This window comes from Ceratotherium simum, chromosome 2 (genome assembly GCF_057802395.1).
Source record: "Ceratotherium simum simum isolate JZ-2026a chromosome 2, ASM5780239v1, whole genome shotgun sequence".
Classification (NCBI taxonomy): domain Eukaryota; kingdom Metazoa; phylum Chordata; class Mammalia; order Perissodactyla; family Rhinocerotidae; genus Ceratotherium; species Ceratotherium simum.
Window position 1 is genome coordinate 98,527,739 of NC_141901.1, and position 15,551 is coordinate 98,543,289.

The 15,551-nt window shown below is 39.6% G+C and overlaps 1 protein-coding gene across 10 annotated transcripts in view; it reads right to left on the reverse strand.

Annotated features, from left to right (window-relative positions):
* Positions 1-15,551, reverse strand: part of PATJ (PATJ crumbs cell polarity complex component) — a 308,284-nt gene that overhangs the window by 169,782 nt on the left and 122,951 nt on the right. The gene's annotated exons all lie outside the window — the stretch shown is intronic.

Genomic DNA, 15,551 nt, shown 5'->3' on the forward strand with positions numbered 1-15,551 from the left:
CCTGGGGGGTTGAGGCCCAGAGAGGGGCAACTTCAAGATGGTGAGACAGAGATTAAGGAAATGATCAAGGATGGCAGTTACACTGAGGAGACTAAAGCAGTGTGCATTCTTAGTCTGGAGAAGTAGATTTTAAAATCAAGAAACTTCCTAAAACAAAAGGAACATGAACAAACCACTTAAGGGAGTCTGAGGAAAAGCAGGTAGGGTCCACAAATATTCAGGATCATTCCACAGTGCCTTGTCAATATGCGTTTGAGAAGTAGCACTGAAAAGATGACATTTAGACCACGGAAAGCAGTTCCAACTACAGAATGGAGAGACGCACAGCACGGACATTTGTCACTACAGGAATCTGTGACGCATCCATTTAAGAGCTATGACATTTCCTCCAAATCAAAATCACAAAACTGGAGACTAGACAGCTCAGGACTCCAATACTAAGATCCTCAGAAATTATATCTTAGGCAAAAGAAAAGTTCTTGCTCAATTATTTTGACAGCACAGCCAGGAATAAGGTTTGCTCGCTTAAATCAGGAATGCAGCATACATCCTGCTGTTGCAGTAGAAATAACCTAATTTGCGTGTGTGCTGCTGAAAATACAAAGAAAAGCTGTAATGTGATGTCTAATCTCTGAGTTTACAATTGCCTCCCTTAGGCAGTAATGCTTAGGCAAGAAGACCCCTATTATGTCCAAATGTTCCATATCTCACTTAGATAAAAAAGAAGCTCTGATCAATTAATTTTTTAAATGTCAGGCAAAAGCATCCACTAAAAGAGTATTTTATTGCACAGAATTAAATATTACCAACCTAGCAATGATTTCAAGAACCAGATGTTACAAGAGGTCCCTGAGAGTACTTCCAAGCACTGAGCCCCCACCCCTAACGAATCTGAATTTGTAGGTCAAGATGAATGGGACCTCAACCACAATTAGCAAATATTTCAGTTGCTGTTCTACAGTTTAGAGAAGGCGGGCTTCTGTTTACCACTACAACTCCTTACTGATATTCTGCTTTCAGCTACCACAAAACGCTGAATGGGCAGTTTTTAAAATGAATCAGAATAACCTTGTGTTAATGTAAACCATCTTCCCTTTTCATTACGGTGAAATCACAAATAACAACAATCATAATAAACGTCCAGGAGATCTACTTCTCAGTGACGATCCTGAAAGGAGAGGATACTGCAGGAACACTGTTAAGAATTTTGGCACTGAAACTACTAGTAGATTCTTGACAGTCTGATAAACTGCTCTACTCTTCAAAAACATTATGGGGACGATTCCAGCTACAATACACACGAAAGGAAATTTTTAAAGGTTTGTCTCTAACGCACTATCGCCTTGCACATGCAGAGGTACCCTCACTCTTTCACTAAAGATAAATGCCTCAGCTTACTATTGTTCAAATCTTTAAAACAACATTCTGCATCATCACTGAGACAGCTTAAGACTGCATGCCGAAAGGACCACAGAGCACAGAGGCACAGATGTCTTACCTGGGAAACCCCCTTGGACCATTGCTGTGCCAGCGTTCCCTTCAGGGTATCTGCATCCCTGATCAACATTCAGTGCTGGATGCAGCTCAGATCCTCACCACAGACTCTGTCCTCTCTCTTCTGTTGACCTTGGGCCTATTCTTTTGCCCCTCAGATCTTATTCTCCTAAGGGCAAGTTGTCAGTCTATTTCTATCACGAGAAGCAATCAATTAAGCTGCTCCTCGAGCTAACAGTCACATCTGCCAGTAGGTGAAAGCTGCACGGAAAAGTATGCCGGGAGAAGCAAAGGCCTTGGTTCCCACATCTAACCCTCGGGTGCCTCTCGCTGCCGACGGAGGCACTCAGTCACCCTGCGTCAGGACGCCAGCTCTGCTCCAGCACGGGAGGAGGATAAACACAACCACTTATTTTGTGGTCAGCTTCAATTGATATCATTTTAATGACCCAGTTTTCCTGCTGAGAAAGAGTTCATCCCATCAGTTGCATTTTTCGGGTGCAGACTAAAAGGAAACAGCAGTTGATTCCAGCCTGTCCGGAGTGAGTGGACCAGCATCCACTTGGTCTCTCCTTACTGCTCTCAGCTCTGAATCATTTTTATAACAAAGGAGCTGACGAACCACACTGAACACGAGGTGTCCCCTAGTGGGATGCATTTGTGTCTCAGCAACATTCTAAACGTGCAGTAAAGATTCTATCAAAGCAGTCAAGCCTTCAAGTTAGCTTTTTGGGGGAAAAAAATGAAAAAAACCAGAAGCTTCAGAAAAATCACTAGAGAAATGGTTGAGGTTTCTTAAACTTCACTTAAAATGCTACATTGCAGCCCCACCCCCAGCACACCTGAATACAATCATATAACCAACTGCAATTACTTCAGAATTATCTTTCTATCAATTACTGCAGTATCTTCCGACCTTTCTTTGTAAAATGTAGAGTAAGAAGTCATCTATCTGATAATTGATCATATGGATGAGTAAAATAGCCTGAACATCATTTAAATGCTGCTCAAAAGATCTTAAACAGTACAATTTTTTATTTATAGTTACAGTAAATGCATCCAAATTATACCAAGAGCTGAAGCCTCAGAAGTTTTCAGAATAAAAAACCCACTAAAATAAAAAGCAATGTTCACCAGTCTCCAACTATGGGGCTAGAACAAGAATTCCACTTATTGGACTTAATTATAAAGATGAAGGGTCCAGAAAAGGACGATGAACAATAGGAAATGAGAAAAAGAATTTACATAAAACTAAAACATTAAATTTTAGCCTTTATTTCTTAATCTTCCCCCTCCTATTCTGCATTGTCAAAATTAAAAAACAGAAAAAGGAGAAAGCAAATAAATTCATATATTTAGTAAAAAAGAACATGGAAATGCCGCTAGAAGCCACTAATGAATGCTGTTGGCTTATTTGAGGTGAACATTCTGGCATTCTCTAAATCCTGGGTAATAACTACTGTTGACTGCAGTGACATCTATTGGCAAGGCAGAGATCAACTACAGAGCCCACAATGAAACAAAAAACAAACAAAATTTTAAACCAAAAAAACTACTAGTTGCTCACAAACCTTCCCTGATCATGAGTCTACTACAGGTTAAAAACTGGCCTGGCACACACAGGCAGGGAGGGCCTGAATGCGGCCCAGGACACTAACGAGACCCAGGTTCCAGTCCAGACCTCAACAATGACTAATTCTGTGACTTTGGGCAAACTAATCAATCGCTCTGGGTCTTAGGATTCTTGATTATAAAATTAGACCAGGTGAGCTTCAAGGGTCTCAAATCCCATCACTCTCAAGGACGACATTAAGATACTTTTATTCCCTTTTTTAAAGGAATTTGCTATTCCATCACCCTCCTCCTTTAACATAAACCTTCTCATAGTTAACGTTCTAACTATTCCTTACAAATGTGGTTCTTTATTTATTTATTTATTCCCCCCCCAAAGCCCCAGTAGATAGCTGTATGTCATAGCTGCACATCCTTCTAGTTGCTGTATGTGGGACGTGGCCTCAGCATGGCCTGAGAAGCAGTGCGTCGGTGCGCGCCCGGGATCCGAACCCGGGCCACCAGCAGTGGAGTGTGCGCATTTAACCGCTAGGCCATGGGGCCGGCCCCTGTGGTTCTTTAAAATGATATTTAGCTTTGAAATAATCTTAACAGCTTTATTTAGCATAATTTACACAACATAAAATTCACCCGTTGCATGCACACAATTCAATGATTTTCAGTAAATTTATAGAGGTATGCAACCATCACTGCCATCAAGTTTTAGAACATTTCCAACACCCCCAAATATTCCATCAAGCCCAAATTCAATCCCAACTCCAGGCAACCACTGACCTGCTTTCTATCTCTATTAACTTGCTTTTTATGGACATTCTATATGAATGGAATCACAAGCATGTAGTCTTTTGCATCAGGCTTCCTTTTCTTAGCATAATGAGCATATATCAGTATTTTGCTCCTTTTCATTGGTGAATAGTATTCCACTCTATGGATATAGAACATTTTGTTTATCCATTTACCAGTTATGGACATTTGGCTTTTCCAGTTTTTGGCTATTATAAATAATGCTGCTATGAACATTCACGTAGGAGTCTTTGTGTGGACACGTTTCCATTTCCCTTGGGTATATACCTAGAAGTAGAACTGGTGGGCTGTATGGAAAATTTACATTTAATTTTTTGAGAAACTACTAAACTGTTTTCCAAAGTGGCTGTACCATTTTACATTCCCACCAGCAGTGTATGAAGGTTCTGACTGTATGCCTGTCTTTTTACTAAAATCATTCTAGTAGACGTTTAGCGGTTTTAATGTGCATTTCTCTAATAACTAATGATGTTGAACATTTTCATATGCTTATTAGCCATTTACATATCTTCTTTGGCGAAATGGCATTTCAAGTTTTGCCCATTTTTAAAAATTGGGTTGCTTTTCTTACTATTGACTTGTAAGACAATGCTTTTTTGTTCCAAATAAACATACGTTGTTATACAAAATTCAAGTGGATTAAATAAAGTTGAAAGGAGAAGTTTCTTCTCAAAATTCTCCTCTCAAAGCAGTTTGGTGTACATCCTTCTGCACTTTTTTCAATTAAAAAAATACTAGGGATTCTGCAAAGCTCAGCTTTGGCCTCACACTTTGGCTAAAAGACCTGAAAGACACTGGGACATCGTTCAGGCACCTCTGACCCACGCAGGATCAATGATCCTGGGACAGCGTGGATTAACAATAAAAACTGTGTATTAATGGCAATAATTCAAACAAGGCTGACATTTCCATTTACTGTTACTACCTAAATTAGAATTCCTGACATAACTTGTGAAATATTTCTTTATGTGCTTGATATGTTGAAATTCTATCAGTTAATTGAAGCATAAATGTTTATTTATTATTACAAGAGCAAAATACTACAAAATAAATAAGATGAGGATGGAGGCTGCTAATTTTTTATACTAAAAATCATTAAAATTTTTAAAAGGTTAAATAGGAAAATATATCCACAGTTAAGGTGAATATTAAGAGAATTAACTCTACAAAGAACATTATAACTTTGGTGAGTCAATAAACGTTCAGAAATATTTAAATACTACAAAGCAGAAGAAAAGAGATAATATTTAAATACTACAAGGCAGAAGAAAAGAGATTTAAGTTTTGTCATAAGCTTTGTAGGATTTTTCAGCAAACTAGCACTCATGTTAAACAACGTAACCTTTAAAAGCTATATTTTCAGTCTTTAAATTCCATATAGACTATGAATTTTTCTCAAAAAATTGTCCTTTGCATTCTTCCTACATTGGGAGGAATGAAGTGAAATGTCAACCCTACAACATCAGAATGCCATGGTAATGAAAAATTACAAAATCATATACAAATACTTCCATGACAATTCCACCTTTGGTCCAGAAAAGATAAAGAATAGGAAGAGAAAAAGTATTAGAGAAAAATGAAGTACTCCAAAATCCTTCTCTTCTAATGCTCTCAATTGAAAATGAAAGCGTAAACGCATCACAGTGATGATGCAAGGTGACCAGGGAGTAGCCCAGCGGTGGAGAGTGTAACAGCATCACAGGGGTGACCAGGGAGCAGCCCAGCGGTGACAGTGTAACAGCATCACAGGGGTGACCAGGGAGCAGCCCAGCGGTGACAGTGTAACAGCATCACAGGGGTGACCAGGGAGCAGCCCAGCGGTGACAGTGTAACAGCATCACAGGGGTGACCAGGGAGCAGCCCAGCGGTGGAGAGTGCTGATAATGTACTGTGCCTACATGATAACGTTAAACTCCAAAGAATTGTCTTCTAACATTTTAAAAAATTAAATTGTAATTATTTTGGATAAAACTTTAATATATACTTATATACTCTAGCATGGCAATATTTGGCAAACATTGAAGAATTTTGTATACCACTGATATTAAAGAGCAACAGTTAGCATTTCTGGAGAACTTCCTACATGAGCACGTTACCCACATTCTTTCTCCTAGTCTCTCACCACCACCCAGTGAGAGGAGAGGAGGACTCTCAATAACCCACCCTTAGAAATGAGGAAACTAAAAGAAAGAGGTGTAGTTTATTCCAGGTCAAATGGCTAGAGATGCTCAGAGATTAAGTGACTTAATCTAGGGCATGTTATGTATTAACTACATATCATATATATGGCTATGATTGCTATTAGTGAAAAATGCTGCAGTAAACACTTTCGTAGGTATACACACATACATATACACATACATTCACATGAGCAATGAATTCCTTAGGCTACATCACTGGAAGTTGAATTATTTAAATAATGTGCACATTTAAATTTTTTATACATGCTGCCAAGTGGTTCTCCAGAAAGAGGTACATGAACTCATATTCCTACTAACAGTATATAAGAACTCCTATTTTTCCACAAACTTGCCAACAATGAGAAATACTAATTTTTAAAATCTTAAGTAATCTGAGAGGCCAAAAAGATCTGATTTTTTATTAATTTACATTTCTCTCATTATTAGTGAGGCTGAAGACTTTTGTACTTGTTGCCCAAAGCTATTTCTTTAGTTACGTACTTTCTGAACTTTGCTTGTTTTTCTACTGTTGTACATGTCTTTTTCTCCTGACTATATATATATTTATGTATATGCATATATACGTTTTTAATTTTTATATAAGCAAACTTATGATTATTTTCCTTTATAGTGTTGGTATAATAATATGAAAGGCCTTTCTATGCACCAAGATTACATTTTAAAAATCCTATATAGACTTTTCACCATACATTTATGGCTTCAGTTTTTAGACGTACATAATTCTTTTGGAATTAACTTGTAATTTTGGTGAGAAGTAGAGATCTCTACATTTTCTACCCAAATGATTACATATTCCATCATTTATTGAATAATCTATCCTATTTCTACCATATCGAAAAAGAATATTTTTTATGCTCTAAATTCTAAATAGACGCCTGGGTCTATTTCTAGAGCACTTTCAAGGCAAACACTAAACTGATTTAATTACTGCCATTTAAAATTTTTAATTCGCCCCCCCCCCCGCCCCCAAAGCCCCAGTAGATAGTTGTATGTCATAGCTGCACATCCTTCTAGTTGCTGTATGTGGCACGCAGCCTCAGCATGGCTGGAGAAGCGGTGCGTTGGTGCGCGTCCGGGATCCGAACCCAGGCCGCCAGTAGCGGAGCGCACGCACTTAACCGCTAAGCCACGGGGCCGGCCCTAATTACTGCCATTTTAAACAATGTTTCTAATCAGAAGTGCTCTGGCACTCTGGTCAGGACGATTCTTGGTGGTTTGGGGCTACTATACGATGCAGTGCTCTTGGTACCCTGACTGATAAATGACAGTAGAACCCCCATCCATTTAGACCAGGGGACACTGGCAATGAGGGGAGACATTTTTAGTTGTCACAACTACGGTGGGAGAGAGAATCCAGTGGGCATAGACCAGGGATGCTGTTAAACATCCTACAGTGCAAAGGATAGCCCCCCACAACAAAGAATTACCTGGTCAAAACGGCAGTAGTGCTGAGGTTGAGAAAAGCTGACTTAGACAACCAAAAACGCTCCCATTCGTTTCTAAAAGCTCCAGATCGAGTCTGAAAACCACCAGTTGAGAATATATTCACATATTGGGGATACTTTCCAAAACTGTCTAGCATTTCATTTCCAAATCAATTTTCAATCAAATTCTCATATTAAAAAAACACCTATATAAACTTAGGATTTGGATTCAAATTACCTTAAACTTATAGACTAATTTAGAAATAATTGAAATCTATAATATATTTAGTCTTCCAAGCAGGAAAATAATATATCTCTATTTTTTCACCAAATCTTCTTTAATAAAATTCCATAGTTTTCCCTAAAAAAGAAACTATAGGGGTTGTTAACAGAACCTATAGTTTCCATGAATTCTTAACTGGGCTTCAGGACTTCCACCAAATAGGCAGAATGACGCCTATTCAAAACAGCATGTGTGTTTACGCGTGCTCATGGGTGATCATGTTTCCCGGCACCTGCATACATTTTTCTGGGGAGTGGGTTTATAGCTTTCATCACACTGCCAAAGAGTAAATGACTCAAAAAGTTATGGATCATTGCCACGAGTTTCACGTTTCTAATTGTATTATTCCTATTTTTCTGTTATTTGTTATCAGGAAATTTTTATATTTTCTAAGTAGATAATACTGATTAGATTTTTTTCATATGTGCAATTCATATATAGCTTTACTTATTGTTGCCAAAGGTTTTGAATTTTTGAGATTGACAACTGTACCATCTGTGAATAATAATTTGTTCTCTTCCTTTCTGATTTTTTTTTTTTTTTTGGATGGGGGGAGAAGAGGTAAGCTTAATGCATTGCTAGGTCCTTGAGGACAGTGGGGCTAGCAAGCATCCTTGTCTTCTTCCAAATTTAGATGCAGATTTTTTTTTTTTTGTAAGAGGAAAAGGGGTTTGGGACAGGTTCCCCACCCCACTCCACAGGAACACATGAGGAGTATGTATAAAAGTCTTTTTAAAAATGAAAATATAGGGCTGGCCCCATGGCTTAGCAGTTAAGTGCGCGCGCTCCGCTACTGGCGGCCCGGGTTCGGATCCCAGGCGTGCACCGACGCACCGCTTCTCCGGCCATGCTGAAGCCACGTCCCACATACAGCAACTAGAAGGACGTGCAGCTATGACATACAACTATCTACTGGGGCTTTGGGGAAAAAAAAAAAAAAAGGAGGAGGATTGGCAATAGAAGTTAGCTCAGGGCTGATCTTCCTCACAAAAAAAAAAAAAGGAAAATAGATGTGTGTATATTTTATATACGAATATAAAGAATTTTTGAATAAATAGAGTATAGTGACTGCTAATGAGCAGGGCTTTTTAGGGGAGAGGTGATGAAAATGTTCTAAATATTCTAAAATTGATAGTGGTGATGGTTGAACAATTCTGTAAATATACTAAAAGCCACTGAATGGCACACTTTAAGAAGATGAATTATATGATAATGTGGATTATATCTCAATAAACTTGTTATTTTTTTAAAAAGTCATCTCTTCTAAACTTATGAATAGTGTGACTCAGTAATTTGGTAATAAATCACATTTCAGAAGGTCTTAGCTAGTATCCTATACTTTAAGAAAATTGAAACAAAACAATAAGAATTAAAGTAAAACACAAAGATTTGTATTCTAATTTTTATTTGTGTGGTACAGCTCACAGGTTAATTTTATGATGCTTCATAATCCAGATATACTCTCCATACCAAATATTACATTATGATGTACAATTTGAGGGGGAGGGAATCTGAGCAAAAGACCATAAAAATGTATCACAGCCAATAATTAAACCAGATCCTTTCTGAGAAAAAAAAACACCTAAGGAGAGGAAGCTCTTTTAGAACTAAAGGATGAAGAAAGGGCTTTGAGATGCCTTGCGCTTGGTTCCACTCATGTCTCATACCACTCAAGAGCCAAGTGTCAAACAAGTCAAGCATATATGTCTGAATTTCTAGGACTAATATGTTATCAAGAGAGGTGTCTTCTGCACGACTCTCACTGCTTCTTTATGATCACTCTCTCATATGTTATGAAAGGTCATTCCAAACCTTCTGCTCCCTGAAGTTTAAAAACGTGGTTGAAAGAATGAATGCCAACAGGTCAGAAAGACCAGACTGATGCGAAAGCATTTAACCTCTGGGATCAAAACGGAACAAAGCAGGACTTTCTGGAGATGGTGGCTTCTCTCCCTGGGGATGGAAACCTTTAGATAAGGGGAGGGCAGCATACTGGGAAAGAGAAGTCAGCTGTGCTGGACGGAAGGCTCTGAAACCAGATGGAGGGTACAGCGCAGTAGGAAGGGGATCCCGCACCCCTGGATTTTCACCCAGCTCCACTGTGACTGTGCACGCCTCTACCCTCATCATTAATTTGCCCCAAATACTGAGGCACCAGGCCAAAACAGAGAGGGTCACCAGCCTCACGGAACTTAAAGGTTTAGTAGAGTAGATAGATATTAACCTAACGATTACACAAATAACACATTTTGTTAAGAGCTATAAAAGAAAAATACAGGAATATATATTAGAATAAGGAGTCAGGCAAGGTTTTCCAAAGAAGGTGATGTGAAGCTGAAGGCAGCAGAAGAGACAATATTTCCTTTCAAAGGCTCTTTTATGGATCAGATGAGAACGCATCAAAGAGCTGGGGAGAACACGCGGCACACGGTGGGTACAAGATAAATCGTGACAACTACCACATAGTCATTCAAGTTGTGGGGAAAAAAATGCAAAGGAAACTACAAATGCGAGAGAGATGGGAACGAGGATTCATCCACATCTGTTGATCCGCTGTCAGAAAGAAAGACAACAAACAGAAGAGAGGTTTCAGTCAGAAATCGAGAACAGAGGTAAAAGGGCAGCTGTGGGGGAAGAAATGAGCTTTGTTTGGGAAAGGGACTTCAAGGCTAGTGGAAAAAAGATGTGGCATCTTTCCAACAGCCAAGTGAACATGGGGTCAAGATGGCAGAGCAAGGTCGAGGCTGGAAACAGAGACTTGAAGTCCCCACGTGACAGTGAACTGAGGGTCCCCTCAGGCCCTCAGCGATCCTGGGCCTCAACAAGACAGTCTGGTGTTAAATTTAGGTTTTAGAGACTATTACCATACAGCCAAGTCAACGGTTCTGCACCATCGACACCATCCTTTGACAAGGTGTGGTAACAAAAGTTCTGTCAACACCTAAGCATTTATGTGGATACTGTTTCTTAATTCTTTTTTTTTTTTTTTTTTAAAGATTTTATTTATTTATTTTTTCCCCCCAAATCCCCAGTAGATAGTTGTATGTCATAGCTGCACATTCTTCTAGTTGCTGTATGTGGGACACGGCCTCAGCGTGGCCGGAGAAGCGGTGTGTCAGTGCGCGCCCGGGATCCGAACCCGGGCCGCCAGCAGCAGAGCGCACGCACTTAACCACTAAGCCACGGGGCCGGCCCTGTTTCTTAATTCTTAATTGTTTTACAATTCTTAATTAAAATTCAAGCAATTTTCTTTCAGTTGATGGTTATAAGACTTCTTATGACATCAGAATGTCACGAAATATGTTGAACTATGCAAGATAAGTGATCTATGATATAAATGCCTATCATGTACCATACTTTCTATATTGGTTGTAACATTTAATTCTCACAACAATCTGAACACTAATTACTTTCCTTATTTTACCAAGTACCGTCTCTTTCTTCTTCCTTATCTTTTTTTTTTTTTTTGGCAGGGAAGGATTTGTGCTGAGCTAACATCTGTTGCCAATCTTCCTTTTTTTTTTCCCCCCTCCCCAAAGCCCCAGTGTATAGTTGTATAATCTAGTTGTAAGTCCTTCTAGTTCTCCTAGAAGAACCACTTCTAGTTCTCCACGCCACCACGGCATGGCTACTGACAGACGAGTGGTGTGGTCCCATGCCCCGGAATGGAGCCCGGGCTGCCAAAGTAGAGATCACCAAACTCTAACCAATAGGCCATCAGGGCTGGTCCTTCCTTGTCAACTCTATGTCGCTAAGGTCAACGGTTACTTCCATGTCTCCAGCCTCCTCAAGCTCTCAGCATCACTCCACGGTTGAGCACTGTGTTCAGTGACAGAAACTTTCTTGAAACACGTTCTTCACTTAAACTACCCAATTCCATAATCTCCTGGAAGTGTTCTTCGGCTGGGTAAGCAGCTCCTTTGCTGGCTTATGAGGAACGTGCGGGGTTCACTGCTTGCTACTGTCTACAGACTGCTCCTCAGTAAATTCACTGGCTCCCATGACTTTTAACACCACCTAGATCAGGTTTTCAGAATATAGTCCCTGGATCAGAAAAATCAATCTCACCTGGGAACTAATTACAACTGTAAATTATCAGGTCCTCCCAGATGTAAGGAATCAGAAACTGGGGGTGAGCCTAACAATTAGTGTTTTAACAAGCTCTCCAGGCACTTCTGATGCACAATAACGTCTGAAAACCACTGATCTAGGTTAGCGTTTTTCATACTGCAGGTTGCAACTCATTAGTTGGTCAAGAAATAAATTGAGCTGCAAACAGTATTTTAAAAAATTAAATGGAGTAGAATAGAAAAAGAATAAAGTTCTTCATATGTTATAAAGGTAAGTAATATTTTGTGAAACTTTCGATTCAATTATATATACGTTTTTGTGTGCATACCTGCTTATACTTGGTTGATAAGTAAAATATATGTTACTGTGCATCGAGTCTGAAAAAAATGTCTGATCTACATGATGACTATATAAGCCAGCTCTCTGCATGTCTCTAATTAATGACTGTAGAAGCCAGCTCTCTGCATAGATCTATATGATGACTGTAGGGCCAGCTCTCTGCGTGGATCTATATGAAGACTGTAGAAGCCAGCTCTCTGCAGTGATCCACATGATGACTGGAGAAGCCAGCTCTCTGCATGGATCTACACAATGACTGTAGAAGCCAGCTGTCTGCACTGATCCACATGATGACTGTGGAAGCCAGCTCTCTGCATGGATCTATATGAAGACTGTAGAAGCCAGCTCTCTGCATGGATCTACATGACGACTGTAGAGCCAGCTCTCTGCATGGATCTACATGACGACTGTAGAAGCCAGCTCTCTGCATGGATCTACATGACGACTGTAGAAGCCAGCTCTCTGCATGGATCTACATGACGACTGTAGAAGCCAGCTCTTTGCATGGATCTACATGACGACTGTAGAAGCCAGCTCTCTGCACGGATCTACACTATGACTGGAGAAGCCAGCTCTCTACATGGATCTATATGACAACTGTAGAAGCCAGCTCTCTGCATGTCTGGTTCCTTCTTGTCATTCAGGAGTTATCTTGGCCTTTCATATCCATTCTATTTAATGTTGCCTCCTCTGAGGCATTTGTTCTCATACTACCTTGTTTTATTTTAGTTACTTACACTATTCATCAATATTTAAACTATCTTATTGTTCATGATCTTTCTCCCCTACTAGAATATAAGCTAATGAGAGGAGAAATCTTTTTCCCTGCTGTGTTCCCAACAGCCTGAACAGTGTCTGCCCACCTCTAATATCCACTCAATAAACATTTCTGGGCAAGATGAACTTTATGAATAATTAACTTGCCAAAGCTCACCTGAGTGAGATTTCGCCACACTTTAAAATCACGTGTATGTCATGTGTGTGATCTGTCTGATACAATCCTGGTGGGCCTAACGCTTGGGTTCTGCTGTCCACTACATAGTCCTGGACCACAGGAGAGTGATGTAATCATACTCTCACCACTGCAAAAAGAAATGCTTAGTTTGGGGACAATGAGAATTTGATGAAACAGTGAGCCAATTTATTTTTAGTTTTGGACGGATGAGCAGAGTAGTCATTTAATAAGAATTAAGGAAGAAAAAAAAAAGCCAAGGGATCCATTTCAAAAAGAAATAGAGGAAAGCTAGAGGCTTCAGCGTCACCTACATTAAATGTGGAACATCTAATACCACCCCCATATAGTTCAAACTCTTCTGGAGAAGGCTAACAGTAAATTCAATGGGAAAGGAAACATAGTGGGAAGGAAAAAATTGGGGAGCAAAAGAAATGGAGAGAAAAATCACATTCACAGCCCAAACAGGTGTGCTGGAAAACCTGTGAAATGCTATGGCTAGAAGACAACTTAGATATTTTAAATTTTTTTCTGCATTCGGTGTAAATTGGTGTCCTTCCTGAACCCTACTAATGCCATCAAGGTGTCTGTGCACGTGTGAACACACATGTATGCATGATCTTGGAACTCTGGGGAGGGTGCTGCTGCTCTGCCTACCTTATGGCATCAAAGTGATATTCACTAGATACCCCCAGTCACTTTGTACCTACTCCTGCCATGGAAAGGTGTTTAAGTAACGGGACGTGCAGACGACAGTGCAGGCTCTGGAGGCACAGGGCCCGGGTTTAAACTCCACTTCCACTATGCACTTGCTGTGTAACTTTGGACGTATTCCTTAATTCCTCTGAGCCTCAGTTTCTTTATTTGTATACTTAGAGACCTCACAAAGTGGACATGCTGACTGACTTGATAACCCATGTGAAGGCCTGGCACACAGAGAGCAGAGCGTTTACGAGGCGTCACGATCCTTATCCTGAGCTTTCTCCCCTAATTTTCACAACTCTATGAAACAGGTTATTATAAGCCATCCCGGCCCCACTTACAGAGGAGCAGGTGTGAGCCATGGGGAGGTTAAGTAACTTGTCCATGAATTCACAACTAAGTAGAACTCGGATGAAAATGTAGTCTTAGTCACAAGCCTAAACCAGGTTTCCTAACAACTGTGCAAACGTGGGCGTTCCAGCACCCCAGAAATTATGAATAATCAACAAGCTATCTTCACTCTGCGGCAGCTCTCCTAATATCTGTATCAGAACAAGGGCTCACATCACACATGTGCACACCATCACGGTAGCTCTCCAAAAGAGACCAGGAACCGAGGCACCACAGTACATTTATCACATTTTGTTCCCATGCCCTTATATCCTCCCCTGCAGGCTGGGGACCCCACCAAGAGAAAAGGAGCTACGTTTTATTCATTTCATAGCAAACCCACTTAACACTGTTAGTAAAAAGCAGTTGGCTTTCAACAAAGATTTGTTGAATAAATGAAGAAAATACTGCATGAGAAAGGGCTCCTTAAAATCGCAAAGCACAAACCAAGCTTTTATAAAGTCAACTAAATTATTATAAACTTATATTTACTTATATATTATCATATTTAGAAAAATATAAAGTTATGGGGCCAACTTAATAATAATTATTATTAATAATAAGAGCTATAAAACTTGAGGATTCACTGCATGGCAGGCTAAAGGTCTTATCGCCTTATTTTCATCTTTGCCACAACCCTGAGAAGTAAGGACCATTATTTTGGTAGAAGAGGGCACGCTTAAGGCCACACACTAGGAGGAGCCAGAGCCAGAGTTTTCACTCTTTCAGTTTCTATATCAAACTCCTTTTCTGCACTGCAGAAGGAAAAACATTATTTTTTTAAAGATACATATTTCACAAACCATAAAATTCACCCATGTAAATATATAATCCTGTGCGTTTTAGTATATTCACAAATTGTGCAACCATCATCACAATCTAATTTTAGAATATTTTCATCACACCCAAAAGAAATTCTACACACAATAGCTATCAGATGTAACTACAAATACTTTACATGCACAAAAGAAATACAAATTTTTTAAATAAAGCCTCCATTAAACATATGTATGAATGTATATTTGATACAGCTAATGCAAAAGAAAATCATGAAAGGAATTCTAAAGGAGAAAATATGACGTGGTGGGCCTTCTGTAATTTTGCATCAGCAACATCACCCTCCGTCTGAGCAGGGCAAGTTATCAACAGCTCACGTCCACATCCCACTCAGGTGATGCAGGTCAAACTGCAATTTCAAGGACTTCTTAGCATTTTTGTATTCACAACCAAATCGTAAGACCAGGAGGGAATGTAGATCAAATAGCGTACCGCCCAGCTGCCTTCGCTATTCACTCAAATATTACATTAACGTCAAAGAC